The sequence below is a fragment of the Aquila chrysaetos genome, chromosome 3 (assembly GCF_900496995.4).
Source record: "Aquila chrysaetos chrysaetos chromosome 3, bAquChr1.4, whole genome shotgun sequence".
NCBI lineage: Eukaryota > Metazoa > Chordata > Aves > Accipitriformes > Accipitridae > Aquila > Aquila chrysaetos.
The window spans coordinates 20,364,243-20,377,083 of NC_044006.1; the positions used below are offsets into that span (position 1 = coordinate 20,364,243).

General features: G+C 41.6%; 1 protein-coding gene across 1 annotated transcript in view; it reads left to right on the forward strand.

The window, feature by feature from the left end:
- EPDR1 (ependymin related 1) overlaps positions 1-12,841 on the forward strand; it is a 33,629-nt gene that overhangs the window by 955 nt on the left and 19,833 nt on the right. The window lies entirely within an intron of this gene.

Sequence of the window (12,841 nt, forward strand, 5' to 3'; positions counted from 1 at the left end):
CAGGCTGGGTGGAAGAAACAATCAGCCTGGAGAGGCCTTCCTGAGTGAGACGTTTCTTGTACCGAGCATCAGTAACTCTCAGACACCCTGTCAGGACATACCTGCCAGTGTGAGGGTAGCCAGTCTGCCTGTATGTCTGCCTCTCCCACCTGAAAATTGTTCAAATAATAGTGCATCAGCCCTGGGGATGTATCAGCCAAGGTGAAGCCCAGCCTACAAATACTGTATCATCCAAACTAAATGGTCTCTGCTATTGAAAGATCAATATTCCTTTTTGGTCCCAGCTTTTTTTCCTGACAGTGATCAATTTCTTACCAACATCACATAGTCATTGTTTTCATCTTTCCAAAGTGTATGCTCTTCCTTGGTCCTTTCTCTGACAGTCCCCCAACACTCTTAAAACTGTTCTGTGTGTTTCATTTTCAAGCTTAGCTTTCCCTCATCGTGAGCTTTTTTCTTTATTACTGTTTTCACATAGGAACCATATGAAGAATGTTGAAGCCAACAGACAGCTGTTTGCTGGTGGTCTGCTAACATACAATATAGAGTCTGACACTGGCTTTGCTCATACGCCCCTTCTTTTATAAGTCCTAGGTTGACCTTCATGTTTGACAAGGGTAAAACTGCCCTACAAAGTCTGATGCAAGTGTTTTCTAGCTTCTAAGTTGTACTGAGCTCATTTCTTCAAGCTTATGTTTATTTTATTTGAAAACTTTATTTTAAGATTGAATAATTATTCTACATTTTCTGCTCTGGGCCCGATTTTGGTTTTTGCCAAGATCTGCTCTTTTTACATTTTTTTTGATAAATATTTGCTCTGGATGCAGTTTTGTCTGGGCTGATAGTGCTAGAAAGAGTCAGAGTGCAGACAGGTGCACTTGAAGCATCTCTCTGTTGGTTTTTTGTGCATTAGTTTTTTTGTTGTAGACAATCCCTGACCTCAGGGATCCCTGCTGTTTCCAGACTGACCACATTTTCTGCCATCCAAAACTGGAGGGTGGTTTTGTTATGTGCGCAGCTAGTGTCTGCTAAGGGCGTGACCCTGCTGCCATTGAAGTCAACGGAAAGACTCCCATTGATTACAGTGTGTGTTGGATCGGGTCTGGAGTTGTGATCACAACTTCATTTCACTGTGGACACAGTGAGTCATAAACTGAAGCCTTCAGAAGTTAGAGGCGAGGGGATTTATCCCGCCTTTTGAAAAATAACCTCTCCCCCACTCCGCTTTGACGTTGGCAAGAAAAGGGTAATTAGGCCAAGGCAGTGACTGACTACAAAAGCAAGAAAAATAGTGCTGTCCTGGTCTCTAGGGAAATTTTAGTTTAAATTCTCATGAACGGACACATTTTGCTCCTATCAGATGTAACTTACATGCAGCAATCAGGGTTGGCCAAAAACCAAATTTGTGTACAAAGCGTTTTCTGAAGCTTGCGACTGTGGACCTTAATCAGACCCAGCCCTGTTTAAGTTACTTGACTGAGGTTAATCAGGGACACAAAGACCTGCCTGTGTGGAACGGCTTCCGGGCTCATAACCACAGGAAAACCTGAAAATTTCAGTTTTTATTGTAGATATATGTTTCAAATTCATGTTACTTGCTATGTGGCATTTTCATACCTACATCAACCCAGTGTTTTAAGTAAACTCCTGAAAAGTAACCGTAAGGTAAATATCCCGTCGCTGCTTCTTTGCTCACCAGTCATTGCAAGAGCACCCGAGATGCAGCAACTGTGTTGGTAAAGGCTGCCTGCTCCCCATCGGCCCGCTGCAGTGTTGTCACCTGCCACCTGAGCACACACCTCGCTCGCTGCACAACCACGTGGAGCCGGTTCATTAAAGCAGTCCGTGATGGTTGTTTCAGCCAGCTCGTTGGGTGGGTGTTTCTTTGGGTCATACTGTTGACTGCCTGCACTCCAGCTTAGAGTGTAAAAACTACCAATAGTGATGCTGGGCTGAGCTGTTTAGAGGAGAACCCCTTCCAGTTGGATTCATTACTAAACTTTCTTTTTCGCTTCTTTTACAGCCCTAGCCTTAGCTACACTCTGCATCTTAGGTTTTCTGCAGTGTGCGTTGCCCCGCTGCTTCTTTCCCCTTCAGGATCAAAATTTTGGGGGTAGACAAGGAGGGCAGGGACAGTCTTCTCTTGGTTTTGTGTAGCACTCAGCTGAATACCAGGCTGAGAAAAGAAAACAAATCAGAGGTTTTTATTGAGTAGATTGTGCCATTTCCTGTTTGGAAGAGGTCATGCCAGTAGGGTTATTATATGATGTGAAAGGAGAGTACTTGAAACGGTTCCCTAGAGCTCTTGAGGGAGAGCTGTGTCACATTACCTGTTAAACACAGGACTTTTTTTAATCCTTTATTGCCTACTACATGGAGTTACCTCCTTTTGTGCAATCTGTATATTAATCGTTCCTCGCTCCTGTTCAACCCTCTGCTGACCACCATCTCAGGACACTTCACAAAACAAGTAACAGTCATCAGCACGTTTTTGCTGTTGGGGCAAAAGTGTTTTGTTTTAAGGTAACATCTACCAGTTCAGATTTGAATATGACATCACTGCAAACCGGTGAGAAATCCTGGCACTACAAAGGTCTAAACCAAAAATCCTACTGACTGCATTGTGGCTGGAACTCCATGTGTCCTGCATCACCTTTCATTTTCTTGGAGAAACAGAATGAGAAGTGTACTGCCTGGCACTGCTGAAGCCACTCAGCAGGCATTAGTGCTCAGTTATGAAGGAAGAAAATCACGAAGTGAGGAGCAGAGCAGAAATCACGCAGGTGGTGTTTGAGGGCTGGGGTGTTACTTATCACATGCCATATTTATAGTTTCACCCTTCTCTTCTGTACTATTTTTCACAGAGTGATGAGGCACTGTGTTCAGTTTGTCCTATGAGGAATGCGATGGTGGGGAGAAAAAAATTTCCATGTGGTCAGGAAAGTCAGTAGGAGGAAAGAAAATTCATTTTTCTCTTCTATGAGTGTATTTTAACCATAACCTCCATGGGCCTTTATACAGTGTGCAGCACATTGGGATGCCTATGTATTTGAGACTGCTAGGGGTATTTTCTTAACAACCATAACTGCAAAGCAGAAAACCAACCTGGAGATATCATGTCAGTGTTTATTTAAAAACATGTTGGTAATTTCTTTAGTTTCAATTGTATTTGTAAAAGACAGGCACAATTATGGGCAGGATTAACTCCTTTGCTTGGCAACAAAAACTGCTAGTGAACAGAGGGGCAGCAAAGCTGTGTTTAGAGAAATACGTCTGTTATTCCGGCAGGCTGTTTGCATGCATGTGTCAATCCCTGTTCTTGACTGAAGAGAAGCAGTGTATGGTCAGGTGCAAATGTAACAGCATTCATCTGGAGAAGAGGTGATGACTTTTCAAAATAAACAGAGTGTGAGCACACGTGTCTGACTTAACTACTTCTCAGTTGTTTTAGGATGTGTGATTGTAGAGGAAAAAACAGCGGTGTCTGACCTATTAAAATCATATAATCCATCCGTTCTGTGGTCATTATGGTGACTCAACAGGCTAAGTATTGAGCTACCCTGAACAACTGCAAATTTGTTTCCCAGACTTGGTTTTGGGAGTGGTTTCTGCAGCTTAACGTTTAGGGGAATGAATGATGGTCATCCAAGTTATTCGGGAGCCCAAGCCCCATTTTTTTAAGACTATGTAGAGTGCGCAGACTTCTGAGACCCTTAATTTGCAGTGAAACATAGAATTGAATTTTCAGCGAAGCATAGAATTGAATTTTCAGCAGTTTCTCGAAATCTAACACGAGTTCTTGGGATCTAAAATGCTTCATAAGCTGCTGTGTATGTAAGTCACTTTTGAGAATAAGAACAAAGGGAAGGTACTCAAACCTCCTGCATTTACTTTCTTCCCATAGGTGCCAAGTTCTTTCAGGTGTCTGCTGCTGGTAATGACTGTGAGTTTGGAAAGGTGGCACTGGAAAGCTGCTGTGATGGATGCGGGCTGGCAGTCAGAGGCTAGGCAATAGCCTGAAGCATGCAGCAGTTGTTCTAGTGAGTGTTGTGTGTCGTAGGGGTATGGAGGGTTGGCTGTACAAGCCTCAAATTTTGCATTTCCATCATAAGCCAATTTACGAGTCGGTCTACTGAGTCCCTCGGTGATGCTCCCTGCCAAGGCGGCCGGTTCCTTGGAGAAGAGCACTGTACAAGGAGGGAGCCGTGGTCCACGAGGGCTGTGTGGAGGAGCATCACGTCTCGCCCGGACTGTTCATTCTGTTTGTTTCTGCCTACAAGAGGCAACAGCCATTTCCCTTTCCAAGTTCTTGATCTTCTTGGAGGTCAGAGAGGCTGTACTGTTCAGGGAGGCAGTGAAGTTAATTGTCTTTGTTGTTACAGGTGGGCTGGTTGGGAAGAGATGAAAACACCGCTCAGGGGAGGCGGTTGAAAGTTTTCAGCCATTGAGCTGCAGCACTAACAAGGAAGTGGACTCTGTCAGGGGAAGCTGGAAACTGTTGGCTTACCAATGCTTTTGCTGTCTCGTGTTTTATGCTTTTGGTAACTTCCTTGGACAGCAGCATCTTTGTCAGAGTTGGGGTGGGGGGAGAAAAAAAAAGATAACTGTATATGAATGAGGCAGATCCATTGCTTTGAGATGCCGTATTTTTATTTAGTGTAGTGTTCTGAAACCCCTTGTTTATGCTAAGTACTCTAGAGCCCTTTCACATGCTACCGAAACACAGCACCCACCCAAACTGCAAAAAATAAACTGGCTCTTAAGTTTGAAAGAGCAGGATCCACAAAACCCTTTAAAGCTGGAGAGAACGTGTAGCTAAACAGTGTCCTGTGACCCCAAATTGATAATTTGCTGGAGTGTTGGTTGGTGTGCTTAGAAACCGCTGTCAGGCACTCAATGGGGTCATTACTACCACATCAGTTATAGATGTTGTTGACTGGATGTTCTTAAAAAATAGAGGTTCTCATCAAGAAGTTTTGTTTTTCTAAAAAGCATTGTTAAATGATAGGCACTGGCACCATATTGCTGTTCATACTAGTGGATATTGGCTTAAGCCTTTTATCCGTCTGAACTCTTTAAAGTTAGGGGAATAATTCCACCTTCTTATCATCTTTTCCTTGTCTCTTTGAACTCTTTGGAATAACGTGTGTTTGCATTGAAACTTACGGCTTGTTTTGTACTATTGGACATTACGGTAAAAACTTAAAGCAAACCCAGGACTGCACTGAAGATATAATATACCTACATTTCTGCAATTCCAACCAGAGGACCAGTGTTTTCACAAGATAAATCACTGTCATTTTTATTCAGGGCTTTTTTTACTCTTTTTTTTTTGGTAGAGACTTAGAGTAGAGGTGAATAGAGAGAGAGATTCAAGTTCATAATTTGTTCTGTGCTCGCAGACAGCACGCAGACAGTCGATGGTGACATGACTACACAGCTAAACAAACACGATGAAAGAAATCTTTATATTCATGATCTTAATTTGGGCTCCATTCAGCTTGAGGCCTGATGTAATTCAAATGGCACAACTGGCAACATCACACCTATTCTCACAGGACCAAATGCCATTTGTCTGAAAAAGTATCTCCTCTGAAGGATAAGCCATAATCTTCTAATTTAGGGCTGATCTTGCACTGCTGTGAGCTGAGAAAAAAACTGACTGTACATTGCTTTTGGAGAAATTTGAGGGATAAAAGCATCCAAAGGACACTTTACCAGTTGATGCATCAGTCCTTCCATTGTAATCTGTTTAAGTTAAGGCTCCAGGTCTCCTTAATGTAAAAGGGCCAGTAATTTAAAACAGTTTTAGGTATTCAAGAGCACATTTACTGAAATGCCTCCAGAAATTTGTCTGTTCCCACGGTTAGTATATTCACTATAACCCTCTAGAATCTTTCCTATCTGTAGGCTCTCTGTATCTTCCTATCCCAGTTTGGTTCACTGCAATTACAGTGCATGACACGATCGGGTGGTTTAGGGCAGCGTCTCTTCCCAATGATGTGTATCCATCAGTACACTGTTGAGGCTGTAGCTGTCCCTGGGCTGAGCAGTGGGTATGTGCCAGGGCTGCCTTCGTTACAGGGTGAGGGAATATGCTCCAGTATTGTCCCAGCAGCTGGGGAGCAGCTGTGGCATGTTCCCAGGAGAAAGATTTAGGAGGTACTACTGCACCCTGGAATTTGGAGAGAGCTAAGACCAGGGGACACACTGAATTGTTCAGTCCCACGGTTTATCTTCCACATGCAGTTCAGCTGTATTTTCCTTGATAGGCCAGAAAGAGAAGGATTTTGAATATGACGGCTGCACATGAGCATACTGAAAAGCTGAAGAGTTTGGGTTAACGAACAAATGATTATTCCCTTACTTTTTGCTTACTTTTTTAAACTCAGGGCTGCAAACTTAGTGAAGTCAATGAGAATTTTGCCTTTGGCACAAGGATCTCATCCCAGGACTTTATGTTAGATGCACATTTGTAACATATGTGGGAGGTATGTACAAGAAATACATTTCTCCGTTTCCAATTCAAACTCGGCCTCAATTCCTGAGGTTGGTCCACACTGCCAAAACTGAAACCATCATTCAGCCTCTAGCCTTATTGATGACAGCAATGGTAGAACTGTGGTGGACAGCTTTTAATAGTGTGTCATCTGAGTGGAATTGGAAGATGTAGTGATAAAACCTGTGCCTCTGAATCTGGTCCACACCCTGCCTCTGCCAGCACTTCCAAGGATGAATTTTGGTAGGCAATTGCCAGTTAGAGGAGAGGAGGTGTTCAGGGCAGGAGGCAGGATGTTTTAATTATAAGAACAGAAGACTTCTCTTTTTTTTTAACCTTTCCTGCATTTCATTTTGCAGTCCATTTGTTCAGTAAGGTACTTAATTTTCATGCTACTGCTGTTCATTGGTTAGTATTGCTATTGATTTGTTCACGTGACAAGAGAATTTATGTATGTTTATTATTTTGTAGTTCAGAGGATGTTCTTCTTGTGCTTTTTCCTGTCAGAGGTCATCCTGCTTTGAAAGTTTTCTTCTCCAGCTAGAGAACTGATTTCTTTTGCATGTGAAGAGGCTTGTCCATTTATTAACTGGGTGGGACAGGTTTTCAACTGGATGACATTTTCATAGACAAGTGAAGTCAGTGAAACCGTACTAATTTATGCCTTCATCTGTATGCCAGGTCATTAGCTGATCCAGAGTTGAAAGGTAGGGTTCAAATATCCTCCCATCCTCTCCATTTTGCGATGAACTGATGGGTAAACTTGACATGATTAGGTGTTTCAATCCAGAAAAGGACAGTGGCATAGCAAATAATACTGACTTATTCAGAAAAAGCATAAATACACTCCTCTGTCACATAACATGGGAGAAGGTTAAACTTAAAGGAGCTTTGGGAAAGAAGAATGCTTGCCACAGTGGCCAGGGGTCGTGAAGAGGTAAGAATAGGAGTAAGAGGCATGTTAATAAATGTGTAAGATTAAAAACTGATGCAGTCTTAGGAATGGGCTGTTGACAGTTCAGGGATGAACACAGTAGAAAATAGGGCAGGGTTTTCTTCTCAAGCCAGGATTTAGGCATCAGATCTGTGCAAGGACTGGAGGAAAGAGTCTTTTTCCCATGCCTGTCACACTAGGGCTGCTTTCTGGAGAAACGGACTTGTAGCCATCCGGCCAGTGACTTTCGGGCTGTGGATCTGTGTAGCTGCAGCAGCAGCAATCTAACTCGTGACCATCATGTTGCCCAACTTCATCCCTATCTTCAGACGACCTTCAGCTTGGCCTTCCCTGTAGATTTGCAAGGAATTGCATGCTCAGCAACTTGCCAACTTCTCTCTCAAAGTGTTTTTACCTGTTGCTCTTCATAACTCAAAGGGGAAATTATTTTCCCCTCCAAAGTGTTTTTAAGGCATGGTATAGTGTCTGGCATGCTGGGGAGAGGGTGATGTCTGGGTGGAACAGGGCCACCTTGTGCAATATTTTGGCTCTTCTAGAATAAGGAGCATTATGCCCGACATGGCATTGCATAACCTGAAGGTACCACTGGCCAGTGAAACTTCTCCTCATCTCTGCCAAGCAGACCTGTTTCTTTCAGCTGTTTTTGTTTACCACCTCACTTTTATGGCCCTGGGGGAGGTGCGCGTATGTTGACAAGAGCTCTTAGATTCCACAGGGAAACTGTGTGTCCTCTCGAGGCTCTGGAGGACGGCTTTTTGCCTATATCTCTGATACCTGAGAGTTACAGGTCAAGGGCAGGATTTTCTGCCAAGAGTTTGTTCCCATGCGTGAAAGTACAGAAGGCTCAACATGCAAGACAGTCCTTGTTTTCAGTAATGTATTAATTTCTGGAGTTGGTACCTTTTATACTTTCATACCCAGGAGTAAATTAGGTGTTTCCAATAGCAGCATAACTGTCCTTGTCCAAAACCTAATTTATGACAGGTGGTAGTAAGAAAGAAAGAATCGCTTGTTTTCATCTGAACTTGTACTTTTTTCATCTTTTATAAATATAGATCCTCGACAAACATTTATTTGAGAATCAGTTTAATCATTCTTTTGAAGGCTGTGCGCACACATTTGGCTTTATGTCCCATTTGGTTATTAAAAGATGCTTCCCTTGTACCACAAAAAGTGAATAAGGTAAGAGTAATTTTTGCCATTCTTGCTTTTGCTCTGAGAATTTTATTAGCAACATCCTTACAGTCAGTAGGGCTGTTCCCATAACTTAGCAATGACCATATTTTTGCTTTTTCAGATTTTGTTTTCGTATTTTCCCAATTTTCAGAATTTCTGGCATCAGAACATGAATTTGGCAGGCACTTTCTTCTTGTACAGTGCTCATACTGTAGTTATTACAATTTTTCAGTCTTTGGCTACTAAGATTTCATATATCTTGGGAGCTACTTAGCTATTCATTCCATGAAAGCCTATTTTATCCCTTTCATTCCTTATGAAATTTACTCTCTCATTCTGGCATCATCCAGACTATATTTCGTGGGCCAAATCCAGCCCAGAGGGAACTTCCATCCAGCCTTCTGCCTTTCCCTGGTGAATAGCTCCTTGTTGCTTTTGTCTGACACTTGGATCCCCCTGTGTCGCTGCCCCTGAGTCCATGTTGGAGGAGCAGAAGGGACTGGATGCATAGGTTGGAAATTACCCCCGTCAATCCCTCCTGTGGGTGAGGGTCAGTGGTATGCACTGCCATATTGGAAGAGTAATGGAAAAATCACCAGTAATACATGTGGATGCCACACTGCATGTGTATAGCTTCGTTCTTTTGCATATAAAACAATGCAGGGTTGAGTGATCTTGGGACATTATTAATTTCTTGTCTGACAAAAAAACCCTGTAGGATTCTGGCAGTTAAGAAGATTTGGATGATCAGATATCCTTGGTAGACACCAAATTATTCTAAAACTGGAGCGCTGCATTTTTTTGTAAATCAAAAAAAAGAACATGTTTCAAAACTTAATAGAAATATGCGTAGAACTGCATAACTGTCTGATTCAACCCAAATGTCCCCAAAGAGCCATCTAAAAGCTACAGGTATAAAAGCACATAAAGTTTCTGGAATTCTGGAAGAGTAGTAAAAATATTGATTGCTGCCTTCTTTTGAATCTTAGAAAGCTGAAACTGTTTTGCTGTAGCTCCTCCCTAAATTATAAACAAAAGCAATCTCTTCACTGCAGTTGAAACTGTCTTTTAATATGAAATATCCAAGAAGTCACTTATCCTTAAGTTCACTAAACTCATTTGCCCTTCTGAAATGGAAGGTAATATTGCATACTTAGTGGATATCTTATTTTCTACATGTATTATTTATCCTGAGGCCAGTTCTTAATGAAATGTGATATTGTGACTGATAGCAAAACAATGCAGAAGACAAAAATTACCACATGTATTGCAACATCCCATATTAAGGTTACTTACGATGAACCTTGTTTCTTTACTCCGTTTAAAAAAATAACATTATAATAATGCCCTGCTATTTACCTTTTGGTCAGTTGAATAGTTCACAAGTAATTCATTCCAAAAATGGCTTCACTGACCCTTGTTGATTGACTTCTTGTCCAGTAACAAGCTCTTCAGAATCTGCTCCTTTATAGCTATTGCCAAATATTATTTCATTTTTTTGAGTGCATGTTCAAAACACACTGTCAACTGCTTTACTGGAGTTAGCAGTAAAGCAGGAGAAGTTTTATGACATCTGTAAATAATATTCCCAGGTTGTCTATTGGGAACAAACTGTTTTCTAACAGATTTTTTTTTTTTTTTTAAGAACAAACTTACTTTTTCTTAAGGCTTTAATGGGGTGAGAAAAAAAGCCCCCCAAAACACCTCCACAGAATGGTACCAATTACCAGCAGGTTAAAGAACAAAAACCTCTGCCTTTGTTCTGCTCTGTTCTTCTGAGCTTGGGACCAGCTGCAGAAAAAAAAGCGTGTAAGATAGCAATGAAGACATCCACTTACAAGACTTTCCACCAAGGTTTCGGTCTCTGATGTTGCCCATCCATTTCTCTGTCAGGTCTGGTACTTTCACACTTAGCAAGCCTTAGCTGCTGTCCTCCTGTCCATTCTCTGTGGGAATTCACGGCAAGGTTGCTGCTTCATCTGAAAATCAGATCACTCAGTAGATAAGAGGGTTCTTAAAAATGTGCTGTGCTTCACATTTGCCATTTATTTTGGTCAAACCCTACACAGGAAAGCTGGTGTGAGACCTGTATAGTGTTTAGCTGCTGAACAGCTGGGAATTTCCCCTTAAGTAGTCTGTCTGTTTGTATGGATAGCTGTTGTTTCAGAAATTAATGTTTCTGAGGGGCAATGGTCAGACTTTCCCCAAACTTTTCCAAGGGCAGTTTTGTGCATGGCAGTGCTAAAGGCTTTTACACACTCCTATGGAACACAGTCGATACAGTGAACACAGCATAGGAAGATCTTATTTTTCATTCTTTCAGTATCTCCTAATACCATTTGCAACTGTGGTTTTATTATATTCAGATACTTTTCTTGCCAGGAAACTTACGGTTCTGCCATACTTTTAGGCAGCCAGCACTGGAAAGTTTACTCATGCTATGCAGTTATGGTAATTCTCAGAGGATGTTTATTATTTGGAAAGCAGAGGATGCTTACAGGATGAGGAATTCTTACTACAATTAGTTCCCAAGTTAATGTATCACTATTTAATTAGACCCAGATTTGTTGGCCTGCATCTTCTGTACAAGAAATAAATTTCTTTTTTCTTATCTGTGGTGGCATCTGGGGACTTGGATGCCTCCTTGTATCACTTTAAATACCTGTGCACAAAAACACACATGGATTTGCAAAGTCAGACTGGGTTGTTACCCTGCCTGTCCCAGAAAAGAATGAAAAGGACAAATTCGGATAATATGCTTGATAAAGTGTGAAGGTGTGGCATCTCCTGTACTTTTTTAGGGAGGGGAAAAAGAATTAGGGAGAATAAACAGAGATAAGGGTGTGAGTGTGGAGATTTCCCTTGCATTTTGTTTATCCCCTTGTTATTGAAGACTGAAAATGTAAGGGACCATCTAACTGCCTCAACATAGCAGAAGATGAAAGACTTGCTATTTTTTTAATTTATCTATCTTCTGGTCTGCCTGTCTCCAAAACCAAATGCAAGCATGTAGGTATTGATTCTCAATACATTTATATGTATTCTTTGTTTATTGACACATTTCTCTTAATTTTTGGTTAGTTACATTGCCTGTAAGAGTAGGTGATTTCACAACATACATACATCATAGGCAGGTAATTTTAAGCTCCTAAATCCTTAATGTAAGTAATCCAGTCTGCTGAAGTAGAAAACAGTTGGCCATCAGAGATAGAGGCAGAATTGGGTATAATTCAGATATGTTCAGGGTACCCAGTCTGTCACATCAGTTGTGCTACTACAGTCAAGCCAGGTCAAAGGGATGTACAGTCTGGCATAGAGGCACGAGGCATCGTGCCATTTGAGGCATCGCCAAATGTAGGTACCACAACGGCTTAGTTGGAGCCCAGTGAAGGGATCCATGGTGAGTCAAGTGGGATCTCCTCTTTTACTCTGTTTTGGAAGTCTACCACATGTCTGAAACACAGTTTGATTCTCCAGATTTCCTTCCTCTGAAAGAATGGAAAAATTCACTTACAAAGCTTGTATTATGTCTCTGTAGGATATGTATTATAACTGAGATGCTTATATACTGTAGCAATAGTAACTATAAACATTGTTCAATGTGTTCAATGTCCTTTGGATTATTTTTTTTAACTGTGGAAGTGTTCTTTAAATATCCAGTTTCTCCTCCATGTTGGGCTAATGAATCATCTGCTGTTTGCAATTGCTGCCCCCACTTATAATCAGCCTGGTCTTCATAATTCACCCCCCCCCCCGCATTTGAATGCAGTTTCAGGCTGTAAAAATCCATAGATCATTTTTGTATTTTTTAAAATATCACTTAAAATATTATGAAAAGAGGGAAAACATCCCATCATTACAATATGCGTATGATGTTTCTGGGAGATAAGTATAGTGTATGAACAAGCATCAAAGATAAAGACAAAAATCTGCTTAAATTGTTAGCCTGCACTGTTTATACTGAAGCAGCGTAGGTAGAAATTAAGCTTTGTTAGAGCTGATCATAGCAGCCTCCAGCTACAGTGCCCTTGAGATACACCTGCTGTGTAGAGGGCTGGGGCAGGCAGTGGCAACATGGGGCTCTGTTGGCGCAGAAAGCTTTTTCCGTCCTCTGTTCTTCTGGTTGATTCAGCAGCAAGCCCGCTGATCCTGCTGGAGGGTGGCTGGCTCTCCTGGGAAGAGCTGACCCATGCCACTGGGAACACCGTCAG